Source organism: Mesocricetus auratus, unplaced genomic scaffold (genome assembly GCF_017639785.1).
Source record: "Mesocricetus auratus isolate SY011 unplaced genomic scaffold, BCM_Maur_2.0 Super-Scaffold_100004, whole genome shotgun sequence".
NCBI lineage: Eukaryota > Metazoa > Chordata > Mammalia > Rodentia > Cricetidae > Mesocricetus > Mesocricetus auratus.
The window spans coordinates 60,984,484-60,997,253 of NW_024429189.1; the positions used below are offsets into that span (position 1 = coordinate 60,984,484).

The following is a 12,770-nucleotide window of genomic DNA, read 5'->3' on the forward strand; positions in this document are numbered from 1 at the left end:
GGAACAAGGCTCCAGGGTGTGATAGTCACAGCCTCAGGCCACAACACAGCCACCCAGTCTCTGTGAGCCCGGTCTGTCCACATGGGTCCTCATAGGCCCTCACAGCTTCTGACCTGCCTTGCTGCTCATTGCTGCTCAGCCTCACATTGTCTCTGATTCAGCATGTCCACCCATGGGTGGCCCGTCCAGCCCAGGGAAACTGGTCCTGCAGATGGAGACTGGCGTATGCCGGGCCTGCTGTCATGTGTAGGGAACTTCATATGTGCTGGGAAGGAAGAGAGGCCCAGTGCAGCCTCAAATCTGCATTCACACCCTGGCTTCTGTTGCCTGGGTGATCATGGCAGACAAGACCTATCCGAGCCTGTGGAAGCTCGGTGCCACAGACATGCCTGAAGCAGAGTGGAAGCATCTGTCTCTGTGGTCCCCATGCCAGAGGCCAGCATGGGCCAAAGAAAGTCTAGAGTTCCCAATGGGCCTTGAACTAAGGTCTATCCATGCCTTTATGGAACCCCTTTCTCACTCCTGGGCCTCAGTTTCCCTTTCCATGAAACTGAGATATATGTTAGCGGTAAAGGACGTCCCTTGCATGTGAAAGGCCCTGGTTCCAGCCCAAGCAGTTAAAACAAAAAGGGACACTGCAGTGAGGCACGCAGCTCCCCAACTCCATGTCTTGTTTTCACTATCTCACGATTCTCAAGTCCTCACTGGAACCTGTTAGAGACCAGAGGCCCTTTAAGCAGCAGGAGATGGCGAGTAGTCATAGGCTGGAAGATTTGGACAAGAGGAGAAAAGAAAGTGGCTCATGTCTGAACTGATGCCAGGAAAGAAAGTGGCAGCCTTGGGACGGGAAAGAAGCACATGGGGGAATGGAGCCAACAGAAGGATGGTGGAAGGGATGGATGGAGGGATGGATGGAGGGATGGATGGTGGGATGGATGGTGGGATGGATGGTGGGATGGATGGATGGTGGAAGGGATGGAGGGAAGGGAGGGATGGATGGAGGGAGGGATGGAGGGAGGGAGGGAGGGAGGGAAGGAGGGAGGGATGGAGGGAGGGAGGGAGGGAAGGAGGGAGAGATGGAGGGACGGAGGAAGGGAGGGAGGGAGGGAAGGAGGAAGGGAGGGAGGGAGGCTGACCACACTCTTGGCAGCAGAGTGAACCTGAACTGAGCCTTTCCCTAAGTGTCCAGGGCCTGATATCAAGCTCAATATCCCAGGAGCCTGGAGGAACAAGAATCTTCACTCATTTGGAAAGCACTAACTGAACACCTGCTGTGTGGGGCACTCCAGAGAAGACAGCCCAAATGTGGGAAGGAGGAGAGAGTTAAGAAGTATGTGGCTGAGATAGAGGGAGACGCGCACCAGGAAGGTTTCTCAGAGAGCAGAGCAGATTTGAATGTCTGGGCATTAGAGGAGGACACCGTGGCAGAGACAAGGGTGCCCAGATGTGGAATAGGCATTCAAGGCTACGTGTCACGGTGGCCATCTGGAGATGACATGGGCAGAGGCCAGTGACGTAGGTCCGTGCATTCCAGGCTGAGGATGCTGGACTCTATCCACAGGCAATGGGGACCCACCGAAGGATGTGGAGCAGAGGTGTGCATCCGGGAGGCTGGAGACAGCAGGGGGCATAGGTAAGTGGGAACAGAGGATGAGAGCGGGGACAGGAGATGGGGAGCTAGGAGACCAGGCATAGAGAGGTTCTGCAAGATAGGGGCTGTGTTGGGACGCTAAGTCAAGTCAAGATGGGTCAGAGACCCTGTGGGAAGGAAGACAATGAACTGTGGTGTTCACAGGCCAGTCTGTCACTGCCCCCAACTGCATAGCCTCGAGGAAGTTATTTCACTCCTCCGGGCTTCAGTTTCCCACCCCATAGGGATATAGAGTTCACCAAGCACTGCGAGTACAGTCGGCGAGGGCTGGGTGCTTAGCGATGGATGCTGAGTGCTGATGTGCTATTGATTTTATTCCCAGCACGTCTTCCTGATGATCAAGGTCAAGCAGCCAGCAAGGACTGGCCTCACTGGGTCTCATCAGGCTGCACATCCCAGGAGAAGCAAGTTACAAGCAAATAAACCACGATGACTCAGAGCAGTCTGATCTTAAAATATTATTAAAGAGAAAGACTGTTGTATGACTCTGCATGGCTCGCTTATTAAACTCCAGCTAATAAGTAAAATGAGTTAAGTTAATGAAAAACCAACCTTCGGGAGGGATCATATCACCTAATGATAGCCCATAAACACCAACATGGAAATTTAAAACACGAGAATGAACATGGACGCTGGCAGCAGGGGAGGCTGCAGGAGAGCAGTCGTTGATTCTAGCATTTTCTCCTCACTCATGGGGTCTTCGGGAAGTCATAAGGAGGAGTTATTTCCCATTGTTCACACACCAAGGATGCTAGGTACTGAATTTAAATTGTCTCTCATTCCTAATTAGTAAGAGTGAAATTAGAATCCATGTATGGCAGAGCTGGAGAGGGCCCAGGAGCTTCTTCACACAGATTTCTTTGTTTTACAGACCAGTGCGGGGGGGGGCAGGAGAAGAGAGAAACAGGGAGAGAGAGAAGAGAGGAAAGGAGGAGACAGAGACAGAGGAGAGGAGAGGGAAGAAGAGAGAGAAAGGGAGCGAGGGGAGAGAGAAGAGAGAAGCAGAGGGAAAGAGAGGGGGAGAGACAGGAGAGGAGAGAGGGAGAGAGGAAGAGAGAGGCAGAGACTTAAGCCACAGAGTTAAAGGGTACAGGTTGATGGCCAAGTTAGCAGACAGTTCTAAGTCACTCTAGTAAATTGCCTGTGTAGTGAGGCTCAGCCCGTGCCAACCAAGCTTGGCCAGGAAAGAGACACACCCAGGGACCGTGTACTCAGCACTGAGGGACAATGGACGTTCTGTCTCCAACCCAGGTCAGTAGCTTCCTGGGTCCCAGATGAGGCTCATTGTACGAATTTGTGTTTGGGGTCCACACACACACACACACACACACACACACACACACATACACACACACACACACACACAGAGACACACACACAGACACACACGTACGTGTGTGTCTGTGTGTGTGCATGTATATGTCACTCTTCAAGCTGTGTGTGATTATGAAGCAGATGTTTAATTACTACCTGAGTGTAATTAATCAACACGATTAATACACCAGCCACACTGCATAATTTCCTTGCAATTGCATGGAAAAGAAATATTTTATTACTGAGGGTTTGGTAATAACATGGGCACTTGAAGGGCAGTGAGCTTTGTGGGGGTGGGATTTCCTTCCCTACCATGGCTCCCGGCCTCCTCCCCAGTGGCCTGACATCCTGTCAGTTTACAATTTTTGTTTTCGTTTGTTTGAGACAGGATCTCACTGTGTAGTCAAGCTGGCTTTAAATTCATAAATGATCTTCTTGCCTCAGCTGCCTCACTACTATGATCACCAGCATGCACCACCATGTCCAGCCTCTCTGGAGAGGCAACTTGGGAGGGAGGAAGGCAAGAGTAGGAGTCGGCAGCAAGTTTAAGGATGCCCTTTGAGTGATCTCACTTCCCCTTCCCTCCCGTTTCCAACTCTGGCTATTTAGAGGAGTGCAGGTAACAGGAGAGGCTGGGGACACAGAGAGAGGCTGGGGACACAGGGAGAGGCTGGGGACACAGAGAGAGGCTGGGGACACAGCGAGGGGCTGGGCTGCTTGCCAACCCTGACCAGCTCCAAAGGCGAGTGAGGGACATCTGGCAGATGAGAGAACCCACCCAGGCAGTGGGCTGGAGCTCTCTGGCATGGAAATCGTAGGAGCCAGTTTCCTGGGAGAAGATGCCCTGAGGGGGCAGCCTTCTGGACCCTACAGCTGCAGTGGGGCTGGCTCACAAGGTACCAGCTGCCTGCTTCTGCCTTCCTGTCTTCTGAGGAGCGGGAATCCTCAAAGTGCTCACTGGCCTGGGAGCAGGAGCAGCCAACTAGGCACAGAAGACCCCTGTCCCTACTTCCCTCACAACCCTTCAGGCTCATTGGTGCTGCCTGTAAGACACCCAGAGCTCTTGCTGCTCATTCTGTCTTTCATCTGATGGCTATCATTGTCATCTCCACTCCAGTACTCAAAGAGGTGCCATATCCCCAAGAATTCCAACACAGAATTATCACGTGTCCCAGCAAGTCCACTCGTGGATCTGTACCATAAGGAACTGAACACCAGATTCAAAAGAATGCTACACTTGGAGGTGCACATCCCTATTTCATAGCACTAATTCCCATGGACTCTTAGCTCAGTGCCTACATCCAGGTGGAAGCAGAAGACCACCTATTTCCTGGCCAGCTGACTGTGGGTAAGTCCCAGAGCCTTGATTTTGCCCAGACAGTTCTGCTGGTCTCTGATGAACTCCAGCTCACGTGCTGGGTGAGAGTCTCTGTGAGCAAGCAGCATGGCTTCTGGCACATACTCTGCACAGTTACATTTCTGAGTGACTAATGAGTCTCTGTGACATCTTCATGGTACATTATGCTGTATGCTACTCACCAGACTCCAATTCACTCAACCGTGTTTCCTGCCCCAGGCAGGTCCTCGGTAAAAGTTTACTGCTGCTCGAGCTCTTTCTAATAACTGTGGCCACACCTCCCTCCCTGACTTAAACTAATGGATGTATAATCACACAGGCGGGGAAGCAGGTTACACACCAAAGGGAATCTTACATTGAAGGGTTGGCATGGAGAATAATCCCAAACACCAAGAAGCAGTTCTTCCAATACCCTGCGGGAAACTTCATAATCTGTACCAGAATGTGAAGGAGGTGAGATGCCAAGGCAGTCTCCCCACTCTGGAGAACAGAGGCAGTTTCCCCAGTTACAGCCCTCTGCAATGCCGTGGATGGTGGGGCACGCCAAGGATAGGGGACAACATTTCTCTAAGAGACACCCAAAGCAGAGAGGTGGCTTTTGGACCGTCCAGCTGGTCTCTGTATCACCAATGCTAGGGAAACACAAATTAAAATCCACAGTGAGACATCACCACAACTCCAACAGAGAACCGAAACCTAGCAGAAGGCTGATGCCAAGTGGAAGTGAGGAGCTAAAGAGACCAGAGTTCACACGCTGCTGGCAGATGCCACGCCTATTGGACTTGACAGCTATGAAAGCCAAGCCCACAGCTCAGCATCCTACAACCATTCATGTGCCCAACAGAAATGTCTGCACCTGACCACAAAAAGACACGGACCAGGATGTTCACTGCAGCTTTAATCACAAGCATGCAACCCAATGACATGCCACTGTCCACACGGAGGCCAGAGGACAATTTGTGGCAGTTGGCTGTCTCCTTCCACTATATGGTTCTGGAAAATGGAACTCTGGTATCAGACCTGGTAGAAAGTGACTTTACCCACTGAGTCATCTCACCTTTCCTTTCTTCCCTTATTTTGGACACAGGATCTTGTAGCCCAGGATGGACTCAGAGCCACCATAAGCCAAGGGTCACCTTGAACTACTGATCCTCCTGCCTCTGGGATTACAGGCAGTTCATGTAGTGCTGAGGTTTGAACCCAGGGCCTAGTGAATGCTAGGCAAGCACTCTCCCAACTCAGCTACATCACTAGTCTCCAATTGCTTTACTTCTGAAGTTTAAATCACACTCTATCCCTTCCTGTTCAAAGCTTTAAATGCAGCTTTATACGAAACTTTGAATCTAATACTAAGATTTGAGTTTTAAGTAAGTTTAAGATTTTGTGTTGGGCCACCTTCATGGCTATCTTGGGGTACATTTGGTCCATAGGTTACAGGCTGTTGGGCACACCCAAAGTTGAGGTGTCTATTTGTTGAGCCTCCCCGACACTACCTCAGAGCCCCTGTCGCCCTCAGAGGCCAGTGTAGAGGAGTTCCTCAGAGAAAGAAAGAGGTCGTATGTGGGGGCCCACCAGGTGAGGGTGCTAGCTTTAGCTCTGGCAGCTTCTGGCACATGATTCTCGTGGCAACACTGGAGGGGATGCTAATGAGGAAAGCTAACACTGAGAGTCGAAAGGCAAGCCCACGGTCATCCTCATCCATTGGTAACCAGAGGCCCTGTGCCTCCTGCTGGCCGAGGAACACAGATGTGCGAGGCAGTCTCTCCACACGGTGCTTTTCTGTCTGTGAAGAGGGACAGCCAGGCGGCAGGCAGGGGCATGAACAAGCAGGGTAATTAACACTGTGTGCCAACCAGCGGGCAGCTGGGCCAAGGTTGAAAGGGAATCTGGAAGCCTGCTTTGCCTTGCTCACTGGAGTCTGTTTCAGGTCCCTCCTGGCAACAGCCCAGGAGTGGCCCAGAATGCCTGCTGGAGCCAGCACCATCCTGCCCTACTTGAAGAATCTAGAGTCGGACTCCTGCCCAGCCCAGAGTCAGGTGCCCCTGGGGTGCACACCACTCAAGTCCTTTGAACTTCACTTCTCTCATTTGCAAAATAAAAGGAATAATTCCCCACCCCAGGGCTGCTGAACGTATTAGCAGATCACCTACAAAAAGCACTTTGCATTTTTTCTGAAGTGCAATGCAAATGTTGTTGTTTGATGTCTTACACATCTAGTTATAATTATATTGGCTCGCCCTAAAGAGGAGGGACCAGTGAGATAGATATTGGAGGATGCTGGAGGCTGCCTCTTTACCAGAGTTCTGTAGTCTCTAGTCTTTGCCTTACACGAGGATGTGGGGAGGTGACCAAAGCAGCACCTGCTTAGATGGTAGCTTCACCCACCCATTCTACAGACCGGCAAAGAGATTACATTAGCAATGAGGCCTCTGGCACTTCTCCCTGGAGGATTTGGTAGAGTTACTGTGTTTTGCTTTTTTTTTCTACAGAGGCAAGTCCAAGTCAGCTAAGGACTCTTATTCCTCATGGAGCTTCAGGTCTTTGCTGAGGGTCCTTGTCATGGTTCTGCCAGGGGCATGGATGGCCAGCAACACTGAGTGTGGCACCTGGGGTGACCACCTGCACTGACAGCCAAGGATGTCCCTGATATTGGCAGCTCGTGGGTCTGGGGCTCTCTTGGTTCCCATCTCACAAGTTTCTTCTGTTCCTCTTACCCCACTCCCAATTCTGCAATCTCCAGAAAACAGTCAGGCAGGGTGAGTGACACAGAGAAAAGGTTCATGGTGGTGAGAAATTGTCCACTTGCACTCTGAGCCTTGATGGGAGAGGGTGGAGGCAGATAGGGAGACTGGGTGAGAAGTACTCAGACTTAGATGCTGTGCAGAGGAAAAACTCGAATGGCAAATGATTCCAGAGACCTGGAGGGAGGAAAGGGGCTGGTGTGGAGTCCCAGGGAAAGGTTTGGGAAGAAGTGGAGAAGCTCCTTAGGGGATGGCAGACACAGGCTGGGAGGTGGAGGGTGTTGATCTAATCTCCGATGTCTGAGAAACACTCCCTAGAGGCAAATGGCAAAGGAGGCAGCCTTAAAGAGAACAGGACTGGCGAGGCTGGAGCAGCATCCCGGATGCTAATCCTTGTGTTTCATGGGCTAAGCTGGAGCCAGCTTGCTTGGCAGGCAATGTCTGCAGCTGGAGCCCAAGCTGGGGCTGGGGTCTGTGGCAGGCAGAGCCAGGTCTCTTCAGAAACCCTCCATCTCAGCTCTCAAGGCCTCTCAGTGAATTAGAGAAAGACCACTCTGACATCCATACCCACCAGCCACATGTGCATACCTTTCCCACAACCCTGATGGCAGCCTATGAGGGACCAGTTGGACACCGTAGCCTGGGTGAGGCTGCAATGAAGTTCAACCATCACACACCTGGCAAAGGTTCCTATGCCCTGTTCAGTCACAAGGGGGACCAGAGACTTAAAACAACACTAATGCACTATCTCACTGCTGTGCAGGTCCTTGTGGGGCTAAGGCATTAGCTGGCTTGTATTGTTCCCTTGCTGTTTATAGCTTTCCTAACAACTTGTCATGCTGGGATATGCAGAGAACATCGTTCATGTCCCTCTGACCTCCCTTGACCTGTCTGCCTGAAGGTCCTGTGTGATTAGACTGTCCTATGTGGCTATTTCAAAAAATCCACTGGTTCCCAAGTTCTTTAACTCCATCACAGTTATAAAGCCACCTTAGTCATGATAGAACACGCTGGCACAACTTGACTCCAAATGTGGTTAGCAGCCCTGCAAGTCCATTGTAGGTTGAAATCACCTTAAGTAGAAAACACTAGAAACCCACCTAATCCACTGATCTTGGTCTAGCCACACAGTGAGAGGGAGCATATACAATCCCAGGAGAAGATTTGAATTCAAAGTACAATTTCCTCATTAAGTCTATTTAGACATTTATTTATTGGTTTTGTGTGGAGGATGGGGAGCACAAATATGTCCACGGCACATGTGTGGAGGCCAGACAACAACTTGTGGACTGAGGATGGAACTCAAGTTGTCAGGCTTGGTGGCAAGTGTCCTTACCTCCTGAGCTACCTCTCTGGCCCCAAAGATTTATTTCTGTTGGATATGTATCATTTTCACAACACCACAAATTAAAAACAAAATACACACTGAGTCATCATAAACAGAGCTCCATCTCTACACTCCCAGTCTCCAGACACTAGGGTATGAGCACTTTAGGAGGGTTTTATTCTGTCCACCACGCCTCCCAGAAGTTCACCGAGTGTAGAGCAGGTCTATTCATGTGTCAGGGGACTAGAACCATATGGGTGGGCAGACAGAAGGGGGACAAGGCAGCCTCCTGGGTCCTCCCGCACACTGCCTGCCTGTGGTTGGGGGACAGCCTTGGCAGAGGCACCCATCTCTGCCTGTCTGTCCAATTCTGGTGGAGTGAGAGCAGGGTGCTGTGTTAGCGGCCGAGGGTTGAAGGAGACATCTGTGACAAGCCAAGTGCTCAGCCAGTACCTGGTCCACCGTGCACTCCTTCTGCCCCCTTCCCTTCTGTACCACCATTGCCCTTGCTTTGAGTCACAGCTGACTCAAACACTGCCACTCAGTCTTCTGCTGGGATGGCCGTACTCAAGGACCATGTGAGCGAGCCTGATGACACGGGGTCTGGGTCTCTGGGCGCATTTATTCAAGTTCTGGGTTTCTCTGGCATTGGAAACATGAGACAAGCAAACTTAATAGCCCCAGATGAGTGTTCTCCGGACAACTTTGGGATACATCTTTTGTCTGAATGCCAAGCTTTGAGCACATAGGGTGTTTTCATTGGTTTCTGAGGCAGGAGAATGCCTTTCAACAGGTCTGAGTTGAGGCAGGTGGAGATTCCCAGCAGGCTCTCTCACATCTCTGCTTCTCTGCATGAAGCCAGAGTTGACATTCAGCATCTGCTGGGCCCCGGCTCCTTTCGTGGGACACAGCAGTGGCACAGGGGCACTTGAAGCCTTGTGGATTAGATCAGCAGTGTTGAACAACAGGTAAAGCCAGTCTGGAAAATCCCAGGTCCAAAAAGCAATCCGTTCCAGGATATGGAGCATGTACTGGGGTGGACCACCATCCCCCTGTGCTCTGGTGACCCTCATGCAGCTGCGCAGACCAGGAAGTAATCCCTTCCAGGATATGGAGCCCAGTCCCCTCTATGCCCTGGTGACACACATCTGCCAAGACAAAGCTTTAAACATCCTTAGCTACTGGTTGGCTTGTGTGTTTTGTTTCTGCTCAGGCTTCTCACTGCCTCATAGCTTTCCGGACTTTATGGGAATCTGAAGGAACCCTGGCCTCTTGCCTCCATTGCCTTCTGTATAAAGTTATAGACAGGCTTTTTGGTGTCTAATTGATTCTCCATTGCGGTTTTCCTGCCCGTTCCTGTTCAGCTACTCGTTCCCTGCATAGCCAATAACATCTTGGTAAACACTGGGAGGGGATCCCTGTCCTCAAGGCTCTTACAAAATATTGTCATCATCACCATGTTTGAAGGGAGGGTGTCTTCTTCTAGCTCTTGAGATCTGAGATTACAGTACCAGTTAATTAATGCTGGGGATGGAACACCGAGTCTCGGCAGACACTACCCAGCCCCCAGCCCCTCAGCAAATAAATCCGTGACTCCAGTCTGAAGATGTAACCCGACAGCAGTGCCGAGAGTAGAATGAGAACCTAGGTGGTCCCTTCAAGAAGGGCAGCCGGCTGAGAACCCAGGAAAGGAGGGGCTTTCTGGGGAGGGGCTGGAGAGTCTGTGTGAGGCTCCCAGGTGAGAGAGGACCTGCAGTTTTCTAGAATGAGAGCGGAGAAGGCAGGCACAGATGGCATGGGGTCGGGGAGCGAAGGGAGGGAGTGCGGTGATGAGTGGGAAGGCAATGACTGAATCCCACAGACCTGGGTACCATCCAAAACGTGAGGGTTCATCTCAGGGCAGTGAGATCTAGAGAATGCTCAGACATGTGGTGGATCCAAACTGATGCTCCAGCTGGGATTATCTCGGGTTATACAAAAGGACACCACAACTCACCTACTAAAATAACTAACAGTTTTTAAGAAGGATGATGCCCAGTGCCACCAAGTACATGGAACGACCAGATCTCTCACTGATGACTGACAGAAAAGCAAACTGGCACAGCTATTTTGGACAACAGTTTAGTGGATGTCCCCCCCCAAACTAAAAGTACCTTGCCATGCCATCTAGCAATTTCCCTCCTTAATACTGACTCAAGCAGTGAAAAACTCATGTCCCCACAAGATCCTACCTACAGCTTTATTCACAATTGCCGAAACTCTCAAAACCACCTTTGATAGGACAACTAAGCTGTGTTGTGCTCAGCCAGTGACACGCTACTGAGTGATAAAAAGAAATGGGCCACCATGCCCAGAAAGACCTGGAGGAACCTAAATGCATCCTTCTCGGTGGAGGAGCCGGTCTAAAAGGCCTGTGCAGCGCATGGTTACAGCTGCACTATATTCCTAAAGGAAGACGCAGAAAAGACTAGAGGGGGGCAGCGTGGATGAGGGCAGGAGAAATGAAAGACAAGGAGGAAAGAGTTTTAGGCATAGATAGCCCTGTGTGATACCGCCATGGTGGACACAGTTAATCTGCATTTTCACAACCTGTGAAATCTATTATTTAAAAGAGAAAAGGAGTCCGAACTATGGCCTCTAGTTAACATCAGTGTGTCAACAAATAACTCACAAGAACATGAAATGAGAATGAAGATATAAAATAGCTGAGCTATTTCAGCTCAGTGTAAATTATAGGACATTACACCTGGAGTCCAGGAGGTGTGTCTGAGAAATATTGTTTTCTGAAAACCTTGTTGTTGTAAATCTAAAAATTGTTTTCAAAAAGTCAATAAATTAAAAGGTGGGAGGGGGGCTGGAGAGATGGCTCAGTAGTTAAGAGCACTGGCTGCTCTTCCAGAGGTTCTGAGTTCAAATCCCAGCACTATTTGGTGGCTCACAACCATTTATAGTGGGATCTGATGTCTTCTTCAGGCATAAAGTTATATATACAGATAGAGCACTCATATATAAAATAAATAAATAAATAAATCTTTAAAAATGTTTTTAAGGCCTGTCTGGGTTGCAGTAGATGATACAGGGTAGGTGGGAAGGGCAGCTGACCAGGGTCTAGTGAGTGTCCTAACGGTGGAGATAGAGAGGAGGGGGTAGACTTAACAGGTGACAATTTAGGGGTAGAGCGGCCAGGACCTGGTGATGAGCTGAAGGGGAGGGAGGAGGAGCGGAGTGAAGTCACTGAGAGGTCCAGAGTTCCTATTCACACAGGCTGCAGAGAGGGACTTGGGTAGAGAAGTAAAGTGGTTAAGGCCATCAGTGCCCATGGGAGAGCTGGACATTGGCAGATGCAGGTCTGGTGGGAAGAAAATCAATCCACCGAAGCCTCCGGGACGATTCAGCACACGGGGCAACTGAGTCCTCCAGAGTTTGCATTCCCCAGCTCTGCCACGGCAGTGACCACAGTGGGGGTACTCATAGTGACATCAGCCTGAAGAGGCTTTGGGGACCTCTCTGCGTGTTAGGAGATGGAGTCCTGTTGAAACAGGGAGAACTGCCACAGATCCTGAAGCCCAGATGACACCATGAGCAGAGGCCCTCTCTGTCCTCTCATGTCACCTCATCTCTGCTCCCCTGCATAGTGTCCTAGATGGAAAGCGCCCCCCCCAGCACTGTGATACACAGGACTGAGTGTCTTTAGAGGAGTTGAGAATTCCAAATGGGCCCATGAGGTGGTGCACACCTTTAATTCCAGTACTCGGAGGGCAGAAGCAGGTGGATCTCTGTGAGGTCAAGGCCAGACTGGTCTATGTAGTGAGTTTCATTTAGTCCCAAATAAACACACGGAGGCTTACATTAATTACAAGCTGTTTGGTGGATGGCTTGGCTTCTTCTTGGCTATCTCTCTCTTAATTATTAACCCATTTCTATTAATTTGTGTAGGCAGGCGAATTTCTGTGAGTTCAAGGCCAGCCTAGTCTACAGAGTGAGCTCCATGACAGCCAAAGATACACAGAGAAACCCTGTCTCATAGGTGTTGGCAAGTTGACCAGGGAGAGAGACATGGCTGTCCTGTCTTCAAGGTAGAGCTAGTGCCCAGCCCTATAATACAAGGCCTACTGTCAACCCATGAGAGCCTTGGGTAGGAACACAGGCTTAAGGTGATGAAGAACCCATATGATCACCAGGTGAACTTCCACCAGGCCATGAGCTAGCAGGTGGCTCCCAAACTCAGACACCTCAGGTCAGCAAGATGGCCTGCCCCACACTGCTTCTACCTGATGGTGCTGAGAATCCAGAACTAAAAGAGCCTAAGGGATAGGAGGAGGCAGAAACACCAGAGTGGAGAGTGGTAGAGTGTCGCAGACCTAGGCTGCCTAGTGGCGA

The 12,770-nt window shown here is 50.5% G+C and overlaps 1 protein-coding gene and 1 long non-coding RNA gene across 5 annotated transcripts in view; one reads left to right on the forward strand and one right to left on the reverse strand.

Moving 5' to 3' along the window:
• Tspan18 (tetraspanin 18) overlaps positions 1–12,770 on the reverse strand; it is a 133,334-nt gene that overhangs the window by 47,475 nt on the left and 73,089 nt on the right. The gene's annotated exons all lie outside the window — the stretch shown is intronic.
• LOC121140441 lies at positions 1,210–2,136 on the forward strand. Its single transcript, XR_005877279.1, has 2 exons — positions 1,210–1,633; positions 1,974–2,136. It is a non-coding gene; the product is annotated as an uncharacterized LOC121140441 (long non-coding RNA).